At 41.8% G+C, this 20,818-nt stretch overlaps 1 protein-coding gene across 2 annotated transcripts in view; it reads right to left on the bottom strand.

Annotated features, from left to right (window-relative positions):
* TMEM150C (transmembrane protein 150C) overlaps positions 1-20,818 on the bottom strand; it is a 327,838-nt gene that overhangs the window by 142,244 nt on the left and 164,776 nt on the right. For both annotated transcript variants that reach the window (XM_068233635.1, XM_068233637.1), the window contains exon 2: positions 3,047-3,164. The gene's annotated coding sequence lies outside the window, so the exon portion shown is untranslated. The remainder of the gene's footprint in view (positions 1-3,046; positions 3,165-20,818) is intronic.

The raw sequence follows: 20,818 nt of genomic DNA, 5'->3' as shown, positions 1-20,818 counted from the left end.
GCTAGAGTTAGGCACCAGGAAGGGGATTATGTTGGGGGAGAGGCCAAAGATAGGCACCAGGAAGGGGACTACGTTGGAGGAGAGAGGCTAGAGTTGGGCATCAGTAAGGGGATTACATTTGAGGAGTGAGGCTAGAGTTAGGCACCAGGAAGGGGATTATGTTGGGGGAGAGAGGCTAGAGTTAGGCACCAGGAAGGGGACTACGTTGGAGGAGTGAGGCTAGAGTTAGGCACCAGTAAGGGGATTATGTTGGAGGAGAGAGGCTAGAGTTAGGCACCAGTAAAGGGAATACGTTGGAGGAGAGAGGCTAGAGTTAGACACCAAGAAGGGGATAATGCTGGGGGAGAGAGACTATGGTTGGGCACCAGGAAAGGGATTATGTTGGAGGAGAGAGACTAGAGTTAGGCACCAGTAAGGGGATTACATTGGAGGAGAGAGGCTAGAGTTAGGCACCAGTAAGGGGATTACATTGGAGGAGAAAGGCTAGAGTTATGCACCAAGAAGGGGATAATGCTTGGGGAGAGAGACTATGGTTGGGCACCAGGAAAAGGATTATGTTGGAGAAGGGAGACTAGAGTTAGGCACCAGTAAGGGGATTACATTGGAGGTGAGAGGCTAGAGTTAGGCACCAGTAAGGGGATTACGTTGGAGGAGAGAGGCTAGAGTTAGGCACCAGGAATGGGATTATGCTAGGGGAGAGAGTGACTAGAGTAAGGCACCAGGAAGGGGATTATGTTAGGAGAGAGAGTGACTAGAGTAAGGCACCAGGAAGGGGATTATGTTGGGGGAGAGAGACTATGGTTTGGCACCAGGAAAGGAATTATGTTGGAGAAGAGAGACTAGAGTTGGGCACCAGGAAGGGGATTATGTTAGGAGAGAGAGTGACTAGAGTTAGACACTAGGAAGGGGATTATATTAGGCAGGGAAGTTAGGTTGAGGATTCAGGGAATTTACATTATGGGAATACTTTCAGCGATAGGGGATAGGCCCCAAATCACCTGCCAAAAACAGTACTGCAAAGCCACTATATTAGAGCAAAAGAATATCTCCTTAAAGTGTAACTGTAGGGCATACAATCAAAAATCAATTCTTTATTTTTATTAGGTAAACAAGTAATAAGAATGCTAACCAGGCAATCTAAAAGTTAAAATCTGTATTACTTTTCTTGTTTATAAATGATCATTCCCCAGTTTACCTGTCTCTTATTTGGTACGCTGCCGCACAAAGGAAGTTGCAGGGCATGCTGGGTTGTCTTTTTTTGCTTCTTTATTTCCCCTCAGACTTAACTAATGCACAGAAGCAAAAAAGGACAACCCAGCATGCCCTGCAACTTCTTTTGTGCGGCAGCGTACCAAATAAGAGTCAGGTAAAGTGTGGAATGATCATTTATAAACAAGAAAAGTAATAGAGATTTTAACTTTTGCATTGCCTGATTAGCATCCTTATTACTTGTTTACCAGATAAAAATAAAGAATTGATTTTTAATTTTATGCCCGACAGTTACACTTTACTATCCACACCAAATTTACCTTGAGATGGTTCAATGTGTCATTACTGCTATTTACCTGTTTCATAATAGATTTCACTGAGAGCTGAAGGAATCTTTTGGAGACTATTTCTGATGTTAAACTTCAACTAGAAGTCGGGCTGATTTCGGGGCAGTTTTATGTGGAATATGTTTCATTCAGCTCTATCTAGTGAATTCTCCTAGTTAGTTATTTTCAGCAAGGAATAGATGGAAAATTCCCCTAGACAATTTTAAAAAGTCTTACAGGTTACAGCTAGTAATGGGAACAATTTTAATATTTATTTGCATCTTTACTTTAATTATATTGTTTAGCCCAGGGTTGGGCAAACTACGGCCCGCGGACATCCTCAATCCGGCCCCCCGAAGCCCGCCAAAGCCTGCAGCTTGTTTATTTTATTTGCATTTTTTAAAGTAAATCCGCCCGTGCAGCAACACGCACGCACTCCACCCAATCAGACAGGGCGGCCGGTCGTGGCGTGCCCTGGTGCAAGGCTCCGTCATACTGCTTGACTCCGCCCCTGCCTGGAGCCATTGCCGCAAGCCCGCTCTGCACTGCCCGCCTGTTGGAGCGAGAGAGCGAGCAAGCCGAGCGTTCTGTGCTGGGGCCTGGAGGACCTGCCACCTGTCTGGGGCTGCGGCTGCCTGGGCTGCATCTGGCTGGCTGACACGTGGAGCGGACTCCTTGCTGGGAATCGGAGACATCACGCCAAGTGCCTGGCTGCTGCGGAGGAGGAGTAAGACCGGAGAGGAGGTCGGGTCCAGGTCGAAAGGTAATCTTACTTTGCCTGCCATTTGGCAAAATATGCTGCCAATCTCATAGCATTTGTAGGAAAATGTGATGCCAATCTCATAGCATTTGTGGGAAAATGTGCTGCCAATCTCATAGCATTTGTAGGAAAATGTGATGCCAATCCCATAGCATTTGTGGGAAAATGTGCTGCCAACTCATAGCATTTGTGGGTAGATCTGCTGCCAATCACATTGCATTTGTGGGTAGATCTGCTGCCAATCTCTTTACATTTGTGGGCAGATCTGCTGCCAATCTCTTTACATTTGTGGGAAAATGTGCTGCCAATCTCTTTACATTTGTGGGAAAATGTGCTGCCAATCTCTTTACATTTGTGGGAAAATGTGCTGCCAATCTCATTGCATTTGTGGGTAGATCTGCTGCCAATCTCATTGCATTTGTGGGTAGATCTGCAGCCAATCTCATAGCATTTGTGGGTAGATCTGCTGCCAATCTCATTGCATGGCCACACCCTTTCCTGCTATGTAACCGCCCACATCCAGGCATGGCCACGCCCATTTTTTGGCATCTGATTGCTTACTATATACCACATTTGCTTGCTATCTTTGGACCTTTCTTTGTAAATGAGACCCATTTTGTTTTAATTTCCATAGACTCACTTTGATTATCTTCAAAGAATGAATGCAGGAATGCAGCAAACATGCAGCATGCAAATGTTTTATACCACAGCTAGACAAAGCATACTGACAAAGCTTCTGATTGTATCTTACCTTTTGGTGATTAGCTTAATTGTATATTCTAAAGCAAAGTCAATGGAGAAATGAAGCTGCGAGATTTGATGTTCTCTGTAGATAAATGACGCTGCTTAACCATCCCAGAGACAATCACCTTTAAAAAGAAGAAGCTTGTGTTACAAATAATTAATATTTTCCCATGTCCCTAAAGCAAGCTGTGTATATAATTACTGAGCCTCTTCTTAAAGCATCATCATTCTATGGGAATGCACAGTAGTGCACAGTTCACTGGGCTTGTAATTGGACAACAATTTTATAGTTTCTGAAATCGTTTGCAATTCCAGCCTTCATTTCTATCTGGAGATTTATGTTCAGCTTGGTAGTAAAATTCATGCGCACACATTTACTATCTAGCATCTGCAGTTATCTACCGTAGATCTGAGAGGAACAATACCTACCACCATTTTTTTGTATATCTTTTTATTTATAGATAAGAAAGAGTTACAATGTGACATGGGAGGTTGATTCACAAAGCTTTTCTATAGAATTATCTCACCTTACTTATTTTTCATCTAAACTATAGGGGAAGATAATTCATAAGATAAACAGATAAGGGGGTATATTTGCTAAACTGCGATAAGCAGGATAAAGTGCCATCATATGATTGATCGATTCTATAGAATTGATCGATCAGAAATCGATACTTTTAAATCGATTGATTTGTGGCCGATTTCTGCTTTTGGCAGCAGATCAATGGCCCATAGAGTTGCATTGGATCTAATGGTCCAATAATGCATTTAGATTCTGAAATCTATTGGAAATCTGTTCCTAGTGTGTGACACACATCAGATAGATTCCTGTCAGATTCGACTTGACAGGCATCTGACAGAAATCTATCTGATGGTCGAATCTGCTGCAAATCTATAAGTATATGGCCACCTTAACGCATGATGAGTACAACATAAAGCATTGCATGCAATGTATTGCATTACGCTGTACTCGTGTGGTAAGATTTTACTGTTACATTATTAGTGCGACTTGCAGTAACGCAAGCGTTTCTACAGTAACAACTACATGCTAAAACACGTTACCATAGCAATGCTTATGGTACTCAAGTTCCGCACATCAACTTGTGGTAACCTGCTGGCAGTAATATTGCCCTGCCCTGTATGCAATTAGCAATATTACCACAGCTTTGTGCATCAACCCCAAGGTTAATTAGATTAGAGGAGATAACTCATGAGGAGAGGATAATGCATGAGTTAAGTCATATAAGGAGAGATACACTGTGAGTTAAGACATATATAAGAAGAGATAAGTCCAGAGTTAACTCAGGTAAGCAGAGAATCTTGCGTTAATAAGTAATGTGAGGCAAAGGCCATCCTCCACCTGACACTAGTGGAGCACAAGCCACACGGAGAATCCTGCATATATGCAGTAGAAGTGGTAACTATAGCAACTCGCACATGCCAGCAGCAATTTCAGGTGAACTTTGCATTTGTTTGCTTTTTCAATCAACAAACACGCCAGGACCATTATGTGAGAGGGTTGGGGAGGCATGTGAACTATGCTATTCCATATTTCATGCTGAGGGCCTTGTGGGTCCCATTAATGTTATCTGCATTTGCACTGCTTGACATTGTGTGTGAAGGTTTCAATAGCAGATTGCTCTGCCATTGGGTGCAATCTAATTTATCTGTGTGTGGACATGTTACTGGCTTGGTCAAAAAGTAGGGATAATAAAAATTGCACCCTGCAGAAAGAAAACACAGAGATGACAGGAGCCCAAATGGTGCAGTATGTCACAGTACCAGAAGTATGTAAAATATGCGGATGAATTATACTCACAAAGGTGGGTTGCAAAAGGGCAACCGACCACTAGTTACTGGCTTGGTCAATCAATTGAGTTTTAGGTTCGAACGAACATCTATCTAGCATTACATTGCAATGGGACATTGCTTATAATGGCTATTGCCATGAGATAGGTGGACTATATTTCCAATCATATTAGGCAAGATACATAGGGATTGAGAGGACTGCAGCCCTATGTTATTCACAGGCATCCAGTTCGCATTTTTAAGCCTAGATGTAAGGGTTTCAGGTTGGGGTTTATGTATCATCAATTTGTACAATTTTCATTTTTTTTTGGTTTAAAGCGGACTCAAACCAAACATTTTTCGAATTCAAAATATTTCCTTGCACCACTCTGACACATACAAAGATAAATACACACTCCTTCAAGCCTATGATCATTTCAGTGCATGCTTTTCACCCTTCTCTTTCCATAACTAGGGTTATACATGGGGGCAGCCATTAGCAATTCCTCCTTGGCCAGACACATCCTACTCCATCAGTTTGCCGAATTCTGTCCCGGCAATATGAAAGGAAGGGAGGGGTTCCTCCAATAAATGTAAAATATTTTATATTTGTGATCATGCAGCTGAAAAAAAGGCTGCTATTTATTATTATAATTAAAAAAAATAGATTTTATTTCTGAAATCTTGTATTTTTAATTTGGGTCCACTTTAATATAGAAAAAAAATCTTGTTGATTTGTTGCCTCAAATTAAGACACCCACAAAGATTATCTTTCTAATTCTAGTTATTTATTGCAACTTATAAATGATAAGTAAAGGCTGTAATAGTAACAGATTAGAAAAAAAATGTTTGCTGTACAGCTCTTGGCCCCTGAACTGTCCTCCAATGGATTGACTTCCGATGCCTTTGGATGACAACCACTGAAGGTGTGCACACAACTTTAGACATCAGTCCAGTAGCAAACTTAAAACTGGCACAAAGGAGGGTACTTGCACCAGGTCCTTGTAGAGGTTATGTTATCAGTGCCTCAACCATCAGATATGGCCTTAGAAAATAAAAATCGGGTAAGCAGTCCTGTATATCTTGCTGTTTGTTGAACCATCCTTTGAAATATTTTTTCTCAGAAAGCTTGAAAAGTAGCTCCTGAGCAATATTGCAGAGGTATTGCTTTATTGATTTAGCTGCTATACGAAAATATGAAAAGAACCCAATTGTTTGCTTTCAGCTTCTGTAAACGCATTCCTGTCTACAGTGCCAAATCTCAAACCTAGCCTCTTTTTACTGATATGTGCCATTGCTCAAACCCCACATTAACTATTACCAGTGCACAAAGCTATTTTAACAAACCTAATTTAAGAAACTGTGTAAATGACAGATTGAAAAAGAAGTGCTGTTTATGAATCTACTTAACAAACTAAAGCCACATGTGTGCCTACTCCTAAGTATGTGTGTTCCTGCTTGTGGGTGCAAGTTGCATTTCTGGCTTCTCATGGGTGCATCTGCTCCTACTTGTGGGTGTATGTATGCCTGCTCTTGGGCGCATGTGTGCCTGCTCATGGGTGTGTATGTGCCTGCTCATGGGTGTGTATGTGTCTGCTCGCGGGTTTGTATGTGTCTGCTCGTGGGTGTGTATGTGTCTGGTCGTGGGTGTGTATGTGTCTGCTCGTGGGTGTGTATGTGTCTGCTCGTGGGTGTGTATGTGTCTGCTAGTGGGTGTGTATGTGTCTGCTCGTGGGTGTGTATGTGTCTGCTCGTGGGTGTGTATGTGTCTGCTCGTGGGTGTGTATGTGTCTGCTCGTGGGTGTGTATGTGTCTGCTAGTGGGTGTGTATGTGTCTGCTCGTGGGTGTGTATGTGTCTGCTCGTGGGTGTGTATGTGTCTGCTCGCGGGTGTGTATGTGTCTGCTAATGGGTATGTTTGTGCCTGCTTGTGGGTAAGTGCATGTGTTCTTCCTCATGCGTGCGTGACTGCATTGGGAGCTCAGGAATTTACTATGTGTTTCCAGGCCATTGCAATGTCAGAATGTAAATCAAGGAGAGGAAAGATTTTACAATGGGAAAGCACTGACTAAATAGTTTATACATAAAAATGAAGCACTTTTTATTACATTATTCTCACTGGAGTTCCTCTTTAACTGCTTACTTTTTTTTTGATGTACTTGTCCTTTAAAGAGGGACGCCAGTGAAAATAATGTTATAAAAAAGTGCTTAATTTTTACAATAATTATGTATTAATGATTTAGTCAGTGTTTTCCTATTGTAAAGTATTTCCTCCCCCTGATATACATTCTGACATTTATCACATTGTGACATTTTTACTGCTGGCAGGTGATGTCAGTGGAAGGAGATGCTGCTTGCCTTGCTTTTTTGGCAGTTGGACCAAGCTGTAAACAGCTGTTTTTTCCCACAACACAAAGAGGTCCACAGACAGGAAACGGTCAGGACTACGGCCCTGACATCATACTGTGGGAAAGATTTCACCCCAATATCAGCCATACAGAGCCCCCTGATTATTCGTTTAAGAAAAAGGTAAAGATGGAAAGGGGATATCAGCTACTGATTGGGATGAAGTTCAATTCTTGGTCACGGGTTCTCTTTAATCGAAAGATCAGTGTTGGAATTCCTGCACTCCTTGTTCAATGTTGATTCTTGCAATGTCTGTATTTTACTTATAATTGAATTCAAAATAGCAAAGAAAATCAATAACTTAAAGTCCTACTCCAGGAACCTTTTTTGAATGCACAGTATTTATTGGCAAAATACTTTTTATTCAAAAGCATGTAAAAGTTTCTATAAAGTGTGTAGTTTTTGCAAAAAAGTTTATTGCTGGTTGCCTCCTGAGTAAAGCTGTCCAGTTAATACTTAGATCTTCCCCCTCCTCCCATCCTTTGTCAGATCCCAGCGCCATGGATGATGTCAATAGCACAGGATGTCAGCCATGCCTTCAACTAGATAAACAGTTGCACCGTACATCAGTGGCTCAGATACTGCAACGGACTGAGTTATGCCTAAGGTAAGGGGCAGGAGGTTGTGAGCATCAGTGTGATGGCTTTAGCAAGGGGCTCAATCAATGATAATGTTATAATTGGGAGCAGGTCTTTTTCATAAATGAAAGAAAGACTAAAAAACCATAAAGTCCCTTTTGGTGTGATCCACTTCACCCCAGACAGCTCACTATATTCATAGAAAGGACCATCAGATATATAAAGCACGAAGTAGTAGCAAGAGCTTAAAGTATTCAACAGTATATTGATTAACAGTATATAAATTGGCAACGACACGCTCGTTTCGGGCATGAAATGCCCTTCATCAGGCCACTGTATAAGCAATTTCTATATATCCTGTTGGCGACATATGGCAGGAGCAAGAAACAAACACTACTACTACTACTACTTCCTGTGACTATCCAATGAGGAGCACCTTACAGAGACTTTCTCTTTTTTAACAAGGAATTTTTTGTACTTATGACAATAAAGATGTTTTGATATTTTTGTACCGCAAGAATTGAGAGACTTCGTGCTTTATATATCTGATGGTCCTTTCTATGAATATAGTTTAGCAAGGGGCTCACCATACATAAACTGGGGCGCTAAGTAATGTAAATTTTATTTTATGCAAATACGAAAACATTTTTCCATACAACCTTACATGCAGTAAAAATACAAAACACATTGTTATTAAATGTAATTGGGAAAAAAGGTCATTAAATATGGTCTTGCATTGTCATCATTGTTAAAGGATCCCCGAAGTGACTTGTGACATGATGAGATAGACATGGGTATGTACAGTGCCTAGCACACAAATAACTATGCTGTGTTCCTTTTTTTCTTTATCTGCCTGAAAGAGTTACATATCAGGTATGTAAGTGGCTGACTCTGTCCTGACTCAGACAGGAAGTGACTACAGTGTGACCCTCACTGATAAGAGATTCCCCTTTTTATCTCTTGCTTGCTCTCAGAAGCCATTTTTTGCTAGGACAGTGTTTTATAGTTGGAATTTCTTAACAGTGAGGGTCACACTGTAGTCACTTCCTGTCTAAAGCTGGCCACTAATGGTCCAATTTGTAGCGAAAAATCGTTCGAGCGATCAGAAATTCTGATCGGATTGGTTGTAAATAGTCTCCATTGGTGGACACAATCGCTTATGAACGAGTGAAAAAAATGTCGCCCGAATGAATTTTCGTCTAACGAAAATTTGGATTTTCTTGGTGGTCGTGATAGATAGGAAGCAATGATCGGTTAGTTGATGGTGTAGTGAACGATTTTTCGTCCGATCAGAATTTCTGATCGCTCGAACGATTTTTCACTAGAAATTGGACTGTTAGTTGCCAGCTTAAGTCAGGACTGAGTCAGCCAGTTACATACCTGATATTTAACTCTTTCAGGCAAAGAAAGAAAAAAAAGGAACACAACATAGTTATTTGTGTGCTAGGCACTGTACATACACATGTCTATCTCATCATGTCACTTTGGGTATCCTTTAAGGTTGGTTCACACTAAAATGCAAAGCTATTGTTTCTGAAGGGTTTATTATCAAGAACACTCCTGGACTGGGACACAGTGATTGGATTTCCCTGATTTTAATCATGATGTTACATTTGTCACTGTAATTATGTCTACCAATTCTGTATTATGTACCAATGTTGATATATATTGTACCTCTTGTTTGTTTCTTACTCTGTACAGCTCAACGGAATATGTTGGCACTTTATAATTCAATAATAATAATTATTATTTAAATGAGGTTTAGGGTGACCCAACAGGAAACCTCATAGGGAAAGTCTGCTACCGTGATTGGGTGGACAGCGCTCTCTCAAAATGTCTAGGTTTCCGATAGGTTGTAGTTATAAAATGGCAACACTATTCAGCTAATTACAGCTCTTTAAGTTGTAGAGGGAGCTGTGATAGGAGAACTGTTCCCAATGAGGTTCACTTCTGGGTCAACTAAACCATACTACCTCCTAAATGAGTAGGAACACAAACCAATGTGTGGTAAAATGCATGTAAGAGGGATTTTCTGCAACTCAAAAATATGAACCAGATAAAGTTGAACAGGCCCATACAAATAATTGCAGTGTTCAACCTGTCTGTTTTCAGTCCACTGTCTGATCCTTCAAAGTGTTGGGAACCAGCCCTTAGCCATCATTAAACACACTCACGGGGTGATGAATAGAGACTATTACCTAAGTATTTAAGTTGGAAAGGTGGCCAAACACTTCATGGTGTAGGTAGGCCCAACAGTTGCCCAACAATTGCACTTTTAATGTGCATACTTGTTCAACATGACTTTGAGAAAAACACATAAAAACTAGATAACTTGAGAAAGGCCAGCAAAGTCACCAATTCATACACTGTCTTCGTCAATGACCATTTAAAAAAAAACATTGACAAGCACTTCTGATTGTCAGAAGCAATCATTCCACAAATTCCACAAATCGATTTTTCAAGATGTTGTCAAATCCCCCGCAGTAATAGCAAGTCACACTCTTTTTCTTTTCCCAATTGCTGCATCCATTGATCAAATGGAATGAGAAGAGCATAGAAGGCCTCAGCAGTATGCAAGCTGTTGTTTAAGGACAGGAAACGTTGCCACCATGTCATTAATTCACAAATTACCATTTTGCATCTCTAAGGAATTGCTTTATATTCAAAAACAGCAGTCACTTCACAAATGGGTATTTCATCTCCATTCAGAGAGCTGAGATAAATTAGTGTTTACAAGTGATTGAGAAGGAGTTAAAGAGACACTCTGAGAAACATGTAAAAAAAAAGACATGTCTTACCCAAATGAGTTAAATTTAATAAAAGGGAACCTGAGGTGAGAAGGATATGGAGACTGACATATTTTTTCCTTTTAAAGAATACTAGTTGCCTGTACTGCTGATAGTGGGTCTCTAATACTTTTAGCCATAGACCCAGAATAAGCATACATGACTGGATTAGCCACATTCTAGTTTCAGGGTTGTGAAACGGACACTAATGATGTCAGAAGATCAGCAAGATTGCCAGGCAACTGGTGTTCTTTAAAAGGAAATAAACATGGCAGCCTACATATCACTCTCATCTCAGGTTCCCTTTAACAAAATCCAATAACAGCAGAGAAAAAAACTATCTCCAAATTAAATAGAACATTCCCAAACAGTGCACCACATGAGGTGATATCCAGAATTATGGACGGGGAATTACTTCACCAACATCTCAGGGGTTAAGCATATTTACCCATGCAGTCAGTAAGTTAAACATATAACAAATAGCCAGCAATGTACAAAACAAGTATCGGTCAATTTTCAAGCAAAGCCTGGTCAGGTAAAATACTGGACTTTTTTAATCCTGAACTCAGCAGCCACATTTATTACGAGATAAAAAAAGAAATATCATAGCAACACCAGCTACCTCAACTCCACAAAGAAGTCATATAGATGAATTTCATTCAAAGCCATATTTGGGGGGGCGTGGCCGGAACGAGGATGTGAGCGGACGCACCTCTCGGAGCTCTCCACCTCGTGAGCAACCTAAGCTTTTATCCTGCTCCTATCCTGCTGTACCTGGGACTAAAAACTTACCCACAGCTGCCTCCTTACCTCGCCGATCGCTGGCTGAAGGAAGATGGGTCCGAAGAAGACAGACAAAGTTACTGGCCCAATAGATAAGTTTCGCCGCGCAGACCAAGATGGCGGCGGCCCAGCCGTAGAGGAAGATCCGGCTTCCCCATCGGACCAGATCTCCTCTTCCGAGGCTCAATCCATCCTTGCCGCAATCTCTACCTTACAAACTTCATTGACCAACACTTTCACAACTAAAATTGAAGAGGTCAAGGTCGACTTGCAACTTCTTCGGCAAGATGTCCGCAACCTTCGCGAACGCGTCTCTGATGCCGAGGCCCGAATATCTACACTCGAAGACAATTATAAATCACTTCCATCTGATATGCGTACAACACAAGGTCAAATCAAAACCATCATAGCTCGGCAGGAGGACATGGAGAATCGCCTACGCAGGTCCAATATACGATTAGTGGGCCTACCCGAAAAATCGGAGGGAGACGACCCTTCCCGCTTCCTGGAGGACTTACTCATCACACAATACGGTAGGGACTCCTTCTCTCAAGCCTTCTCAGTCGAACGAGCCCACCGCATACCCTCCAAAGTCAACCCGCCCGGGGCCCCCCCGCGCACCTTCATAGCAAAACTCCTTAACTTTAAGGACCGCGATGCAGTCCTCCGATTATCCCGTGAGCAGGGGAATATCAAGCTGGATAATACCTCCATATCTATATACCCAGATTTTGGAGTGGAAACTCAGAAACAACGCGCCAAATTCCAGGATGCAAAACGCAAGTTAAAGATCCTAGGCCTACAATACTCCATGTTCTTCCCCGCCCGCCTTAGAGTCATTTCAGATGGTAAGACTTTATTTTTCGAATCTCCCGCTGAAGTTTATTCATGGATTGATAAGAACAAGCCACAGTCAAGCCTGGAGGACTGAGACACTTATTACTACCTCTCCATCTTTAGCATAGACGCAAGCAACAACTCCTACCATCTCAAACATTGCTTGCTGCGTCACTCGGCATGACTTGCCGCTCTGCCGTGGACTACACCCTGCCTCTTCACTCTTCATGATCTACAGTCGGTAACTATGTGACGGTTATCCGTCTGCTTCCCCGGAACACTTCACTGGTTATATCTCACTTATTTAAAATCTCCTGTTAAAATGCCCGAGGTACTAGACTTCAGGTTGCTCGCCTGGTGTATAGAGCAAGGCTTTATGCGACACCAAAAATTTGATGTCGCACCCACAATTACTTTTATTTTGTTATGTTTTATTAACATGTTTTCTTCCTAGCTTCTACAGGATACTGCATGTTAAATATGCAATTTATGCGTTATTATATGTTTTTGGGATAAAGCTCAGGCCCTATGTTTTGGGTTATGTGCTGGGAAATACTTTTCAGAGTTATATTAACCCCTTGTCTCTCAGCCGGGACCCCCCTACCCCCTCCCTGTACTCTACTAAGCCGCACGGTCTCCCTTTCATTTATATAGTCCTTTAGTATGACCATTCTCTCCCGACCCTCTTGCACTTCCCTGTCTTTTTTGACATGGAATGTGAGGGGTATACGAGATAGAATTAAGAGAACAGTGGTATTGGAATTTCTACGCAAACAGCGAGTGGATATACTTGTGTTACAGGAGACTCATTTAGATGGTAATCTTCCTATGGCTCTACGTCGTGCCTGGATCGGATGGTCCTATCACTCCATGTATACCTCACAGTCCAGGGGCGTATCTCTTTTAATTGCTAAAAGTGCTCAATTTCAACTGATCGATCAAGTCATTGACGATGATGGCAGATTCGTGTTCCTACACTGCCTATTGTACAATGTCCCTACTTTACTTATTGCCATTTACATACCTCCCCCATTTTCCTTTGCTGTAGTGAAACTTGCACTGAACTTTATTGCTCTTCATCCACAGGTACCCTCGATCTGGCTTGGGGATTTTAACTATGTCTTATACCCAAGTACTGATAAAATCCCCCAGCCGGACACCCCAACTCCTAATATTCCCAGAGACACTAAACTGCTAACTCTTCTAACGGAGGTGTCCTTATATGATACCTGGTCTGTAAAATTCCCTGGCACTCCGGCATTCTCATGCCACTCTGCATCGCATAAATCTCATTCCCGCCTGGATTATATTCTAGTATCATCATCTCTACTCACTAATATACACAAGGTCCGCTTCCTCCCCTCCCTTATGTCAGATCACTCTCCATACCTTATCCATCTAAGTTGGTCCTTTCCTCCTAAGACACCCTTCTGGAGATTGCACCCCTTTTGGCTAACCAAAATAAGTGAGGCAAAATCAACTGAAGAAGCTTTAACTCGCTTCTTTGACATACAAGGTCAATCTGCATCAGTAGAATCGATATGGGAGGTCTTCAAACAATTCACTAGGCAGCACTTTTCCTCTGAGATTAAAAACATTAAGATCAGCTCTGCAATGACTGAACAGGCTGCTCTGTTAGAGTTACAACAATCCTTATCTGACTTCGCAACTAACCCTACCCCCTTTTACAACGAGTCATATAAATCTAAACTTGCCGCCTATGAGCAGCTCCTTCTAGTCAAGGCAAAGCGAAAAATCCTATTTTCTAAACAACGCATCTATGAGATGGGTGAGCAATGTGGCGCACTTCTGGCCAAATTATCTAGAGAACTGACCGCCCCACAGGTTATCCTCAAAATAGAAGATACGGATGGCTCGGTTCTTTCCTCCCCCCATGACATATTACAATGCTTTGCCCTTTACTATAAATCCTTATATACGAAGTCTTCCTCTGCACCCGTATCTGAAATAAACGCATATTTAGAGACCATCCCCCTTTCCTCTCTAGATGACTCCAATAAGTTGCTACTAGATGCCCCATTTACACCCCAAGAGATCGAGGACGCCATTTCTTCCCTTCCTGCTTCCAAGTCCCCAGGCACTGATGGCCTGCCAGGCGAATTCTTTAAACAATACAGATCCCTATTAGCACCTAAGCTTTTAGCACTATATAACCATGCCCTAGAATCAGAGTCTCTCCCCCTTTCTATGAGAGAAGCCTTAATAACCTTAATTCTAAAACCTGGCAAAAATCCTCTCCAATGCGATGCATATCGCCCAATTTCCCTAATCCAGACCGACACTAAGATCCTTGCCAAGCTACTGTCACTGCGATTAAATAAAGTAATAACCTCTCTGATACACTCAGACCAATCTGGATTCATTCCAGGCAGATCAACCTCCTTAAATATTCGTAGGCTGTTTCTTGCTATGCAGACAGAGCATGAGAGTGTTGGAACTAGGGTAGTGGCGTCTCTTGACGCCGCCAAAGCCTTCGATACAATTGAGTGGGACTTTTTGCTAGCAGTCCTACATCGCTATAACATTGGTCCTCGATTTATCTCCTGGGTGAAACTCTTATACACCGACCCTTACGCCAGGATACGTATCAATGGCTGGGTTTCTGACGCTTTCCCCATAACTAGAGGCACGAGACAGGGTTGTCCCCTATCCCCCCTTTTATTTGACTTGGCAATTGAGCCCCTGGCTGTTCTGATACGATCAGACCCTTTAATTCAAGGCCTCAAAAAAGCTAATAACATTGATAAAATCAGTCTCTATGCAGACGATATGCTTTTATATCTAAATGATCCTGGACCTTCACTACACCGCTCTCTCCAAATTATAAACAGCTTTGGGCAATACTCTGGACTACGTATTAACTGGTCTAAATCCTACATACTCCCCATTGATGTCTTCCCCCCAACCCTGTCTCAAGCCTCCTCTCCTCTCCAATGGGCGTCAATTATCACCTACCTTGGTATAAAGATCTCACGTACAGCTCAGGACTTTGTGTCCTTAAACTGGACACCACTGCTACATTATATAACTGCCAAATTTCAGGCCTGGTCCAAACTCCCTATAGGGGTGGCTGGTCGAGCCAATCTATTTAAAATGATCCTACTTCCTAAGGTGCTTTACGTTTCATGGAATGCCTCGATTTATCTACCATATGTTAATTTTGTCAAAATAAACACCCTCCTAACTCAATTTATATGGGGGTCTTCAAGACACCGCCTCTCTCTGACCACTCTCCAAAATCCAAAAGATCTAGGGGGCATAGCAGTTCCCAACTGCCATATTTATTACCTGGCTTCCCAGCTGTCACATATATTCTTCGATCTCACTATTAACCGGAATCGCTCCTCCTGTCTGTTTAGTGGTATCCCCCCACTCCAACACATGGACCCCCTCTCCATTATAGCAACTGGCGCTAAAAACTCTCCCCATATCAAATTATTTCCGGAGACTTTCCGCCAAACTCTTAAAGTCTGGGATACTGCACACAAATTTCTTGAACCAGATGCCCCTATGAAGTTCACCCCTCTCTGGGAAAATCGGGGCCTTCCTGAAATCCGTAAACTCCCCAATGGTAGACTATGGGTTAACCGAGGTATACTTTATCTGCACCAGGTTATTGACTCTGGATCTATTGTCCCTTTTGAGCAACTAGTGGCCAAATTCCAATTGCCATCATCTATGCAATTTTACTACATACAATTATCGCATGCCCTAAAAACTCAGTTTTCTACAGTGCCATCTACTCTTTTTGATTCCGGCATACTTAACATTGTCACTGGTCCCTCTTCCAATCAATTAATTTCTGCCTTGTACTCTGCCATTATGATAACTGGTGCCACGCGTAGAGCCTTTGTTAAGAAATCTCAGTGGGTGCAGGATCTTGGAGAGATCTCCGATGAAGATTGGGAGGAGGCTCTTGAAGATTCTGCCAGGGTTTCCCCCCACATACCAGATAGACTACTTAGTCTCTACGTGATACATAGGGCCTACCTTACTCCAATCCGACTGGCTAAGTTTCGACCCGGATACTCACCTCTATGTCCTAAATGTGCCCTAACTCAGGGCACTTTCTATCACATGATTTGGTCCTGCCCTGAGGTGAACCTCTATTGGCAACAAATTATAAAATTTCTAAACGATAAAATGGGTTGTCCAGTGACACTTGATCCCAAACTTTGTTTGCTTAACTTGCTCCCACACAACACCTATAACAAATTTACTAAACTTTTCCTACTTAACGTGCTTCATGTTGCCCGCAAGGTTCTCACTCAGGCCTGGATACAGCCACTGGTTCCCGATCTATCTGACTGGATTAGAGTCATAAACACCATGCTACCATTCCACAAAGCATTATACACCCGCAGGGGAGCGGAGCGTAAGTTCCACTCTATTTGGGACATCTGGACCACTTCCCGCTACACTCGCTTCAGGGGCTAATCCCTGTGAACGGACCATGTAGCTATACGGAACTTACTGTGTGGTGGGGGGGGGGGGGGTGAGGCGAGGGGAGTCCCCCTAGAAGCTCGGCTGTATATGTATATATTTTTGTTTTTTGTTGGGTCTCTTTTATGTTAATTAGCATATAACATGTCACTTTGTTGGTCAATCTCTCCTCATCTAAAGTAAGACTGTAACTATTCTCCTGCAGGTTTTTTCCTTTACATCTAAATCAACACGTTATAATAATAATGTTTCTTACATTTCTTCCCTCCTTCCTGTACCACTTACCTGCATTTGTACCATGTAAGCCGTCTGCGTACGGTTGTTACCTGTATGTCTTATTCACACCCACAATAAAGATGACTTGTTAAGTTAAAAAAAAGCCATATTTGGGCTCAGCCTTCTTAAAGGGACACTTAAGCCAGGAACACAAAATCAGTTTTACTTGCCTGGGGCTTCTACCAGCCCCCTGCAGCCGTCCCGTGCCCTTGCAGTCATTCACAGAGCCTCCGGTCCTCTGTCGCAAACTAGTTTTGTTTTCACTGACAGGCCCTGACAGGGAGTCAGCACGCTTTCTGCGCCTGCGCAGGCCTGGCCACACGTAACCTTCTTCATGTTCCCGTCCTCAATAGAGTTCTTGCACAGACGCAGGACGTTATTGCGGACAGGAATGCGAAGAAAAACACGTGTAGCCAGGCCTGTCGGGCCTGTCAGCGACAACAAAACTAGCTGGTGGCAGGGGACCTGAGGCTCCGTGAGTGACTCCAAGGGCACGGGGCGGCTGCAGGGGGCTGGTAGAAGCCCAAGGAAAGTAAAACTGAATTTTGTATTCCTGGCTTAAGTGTCCCTTTAAGTCCACCAGTGTGTTAGAACTAGAATACCGTTTGTCAGTGAAGAGTTAATAGCCTGTCTCCTACAGATAGATCTCTTATATGACTTGGCTAAGGCTATAATTTGGGTTTTGCTTTCTCGCAAAATGTTGCAACAAAGGTGGACTTCTACTTGGAATTTCTAGTAGGGTATCTATCACTAGGGAGATGTGAGAATTCGGCAAGTGTTTAAACTTGTAAAAAAAAAATACAAAGCTGAAATTTTGAGCATAGAAGATTTTTAATACTGTGTAGAAAAATAATCCACAGCTACAAACAAGTACATACAAATGTAAACTGAGCAGTTTTTCATTGATTGCTAATTCTGAAATGTTTACATCTATTAAGTGTTGAACAAGCCCTTAATCCTACTAATCTGTTGAGATTAAAATCATTTCTACCATAACTCAGGGGATTTGCAAATTCAATTCATCGGAGATTAGATGTATCCTGACAGGCCTCTGTTAAAGATGTTTCCCTGTCTGGATGCCAAAGTTGCTGCATTTGCTGCTGAAAACCCCCATTCTGCTTTAATGAACGATCTTCATAAAATGCCTACAATAAGCTTGTTTACTGAGAAGGATAAAGAGCTCACATCATCCCCAAATTCCTGCTCGGCTAAAAATCAAGAAAGCTTTTATTCTGAGTATGTTGCTATTTTATAATTCAGCAGTCTTTCTTTCTGGAAAGTCATATGCTGTTGCCTTAAGCAATAACTTTTTGATCCAGTGTGATAACATGGAAAGATGGTGAAAACCAAAAATAACGCGGATAGACGGACAAAATAATCCTTGTTATAAACTCAAGATGCTGGCACACATGCAAGTAGATTCTCGGGCTTTTTAGGTCTTATGTACTCCAAGAGGTCCCCAAACAAGCCATAACATTGTGAACTAACAGACAGGGCTTGCTGGCAGTTTAGAATTCATTGTGTATGGGTTTTTTTATCTGTCTGGTCAACTAAATTTGTGGATATTCATATATTGCAGTATATTAAAAAAAAAGTGTCATGACTCAGGGGATACCTAGCATTAAAACAGCTTTGTTAAGGCAGGTTTTCCGCGCGCGTTTTTCTGCATACTTTTTCTGCACACCAAGTGTGTTTCTTATGCAGGAAAACGCGCGCGTTTTTTCACAGCAGCTGATGTAAATGATAGAGTAAACTGCCAAAATGTGCAGAATCAGGATGTAGAATGTCAGTTTTTTTTCTGCGTGCGAACAACACAGTAAGTTCTCAGTTTTTCTGTGCAGAAAACGCATACGAAAACTGCCAAGTGTGTTCCCTGCCTAACACAAACCATGCAATACCATAACCCTCCCTCCCCCCCACAAAAAAAACCCAACAACTTTAAACAAGACTGCAGAGCCAGTCAACAACCACTTCACTTGCAGGGCTAACAGCGGCAGTTCATGGGGCTGTGCAAATCGCCTATTGGTACTCTCACCACTCCGGCACTAATCAAGGTGTCCCCTCCGCCTCGCTGCCCATTCTTAGGTTGCAGAGAAGTGAACATCCATTCCGGCAACAGCTGCTCGACCCGGCAACTGGCGTCTTCCTGGCAGGGAGCAGCATACACATGAGACACAGTTGGCAAGTCATAGGTATAGCCTATGGGGAGCACTCAGTCGTAGCTGTGGGACACAACCCCACCCACTGACGCATTACGCTTGCCCTTTGCGAGCTTTATTAGGGTGCCATATTCATATATTGCAGCAAGGCACCAAAATGTCATATGTATTTCTTAAATTTACATTCACTCAGTGGAGCTAAATTCCGCCAAGAAGGTATGTGTGGCAAAGCGTTATTGAAGAATCTCAATTGAATTGCAGGTGGGCCCCAAAGAATGGTGTTGCAATAATCAAGTTGGGATATTATGAGGTCGTACACAAGCATTTGCTATATCGATTAAGGAAGGAGAAAAATGTGAGAATGATTTCTAGTTGGAAATTACCTTTAGTTGGAGGTGATTAGTGTGTCAATGTGAATTTGAATGAAGGCATCAAATCAAATGTTACACTGAAACAATTGGCCTAAGGGCCAAAAGTTATTGGTCTGTTATCAGGACTGATTTGTAAATCAGGCAGGGATACATAATTTTTTTTTTATCGTCATAAAGGTGGCCACACCCCCTACAATGCTTTAAATATCTGTTCAATTCAAGAATTGCAATACATTTTTCTGACTGATTGTAACAATCTGACCAATGTACCACACACCTGTGTTAAATATTTCCCCAATCATGAATAAAATAATTGAGAGTTCAGAAAAAAATGATTGGAACTGTGCATCAAGTAATTGACAATCCATCACACACCATACAATTCTTGATAAAGTTGGTCTGAAATTTCCAACATGTCCGATCTCCAAAAATCAAAAAAAATGTAAATTTGATCGGATTTGTCGATTGAAAACAAAGAAAAACTCTCAATTTTTTGGGACAGCCGATCGAAATTCTCAAATTCGTGAAAATTGGATCTTTTAATTGTTTGGAGCATGGACACTTTTACTGAGAGTTCTATGCACAGAGGTAGTTGGAAAAAGCTGTTATTTCCTACAATGAAGAAAGGTTCACAGATACCATCATAGACACTGAGGCATTCTGCAGAGATCACCTGGCAGAACTGAAGATGTCAGTATCTGTGATAAATTTCAGTATGTAAATCAGGAAGAGGAGATATTTAATTTTGGGCAAAAACGGAGTAAATAATTTAGAAATTAACATTGTAAAAAATAAGCAATTGTATTAATTAAGTAATTTTACTACAGTCCCTCTATAAAGGTACCTTATTTGACATTAGCGCATTGACATCAGCCCATCCAGCACTAGAAAACCATTTGTGCCTGGAATCATTCTTTATGGTATTTAAAAATAAAGAAAGCAGGACTGTGATGTGAGGAAAATAATACATATGATCTATAATAGGCCAGAGTGAGTGTAAACAATGTGTTCTGATAAGATAGCTACTATGGGAGGATTAAACATAGCTTTCCCCTTTTCACCAGAGCTTTGTACGAATAAGCTGCCTAGATTCAGATAGGATAGTTTTAATTCTCATTTTTCCCCATTAGCTAGGAAGATAACATATTGCAAATCCTAGCCTCATGGATAGTATATTTTACAAAGGTTAACCATGAGTGCACTCACAATTTAAAGGTCAGGCTGAAAATTGTAAGTTGGAAGATCAAAGACTGATAGATTTGTTATATTATTCTCTGCTCAGAGAAAAACCCAATCGCATCTTGGGGATGACAGAGTTACTTTTTATATTGA

Source organism: Hyperolius riggenbachi, chromosome 1, assembly GCF_040937935.1.
Source record: "Hyperolius riggenbachi isolate aHypRig1 chromosome 1, aHypRig1.pri, whole genome shotgun sequence".
In the NCBI taxonomy this organism is placed as follows: Eukaryota; Metazoa; Chordata; class Amphibia; order Anura; family Hyperoliidae; genus Hyperolius; species Hyperolius riggenbachi.
The sequence above is the reverse complement of the archived record's forward strand: the minus strand, read 5'-3'. Positions and strand labels throughout refer to the sequence as shown.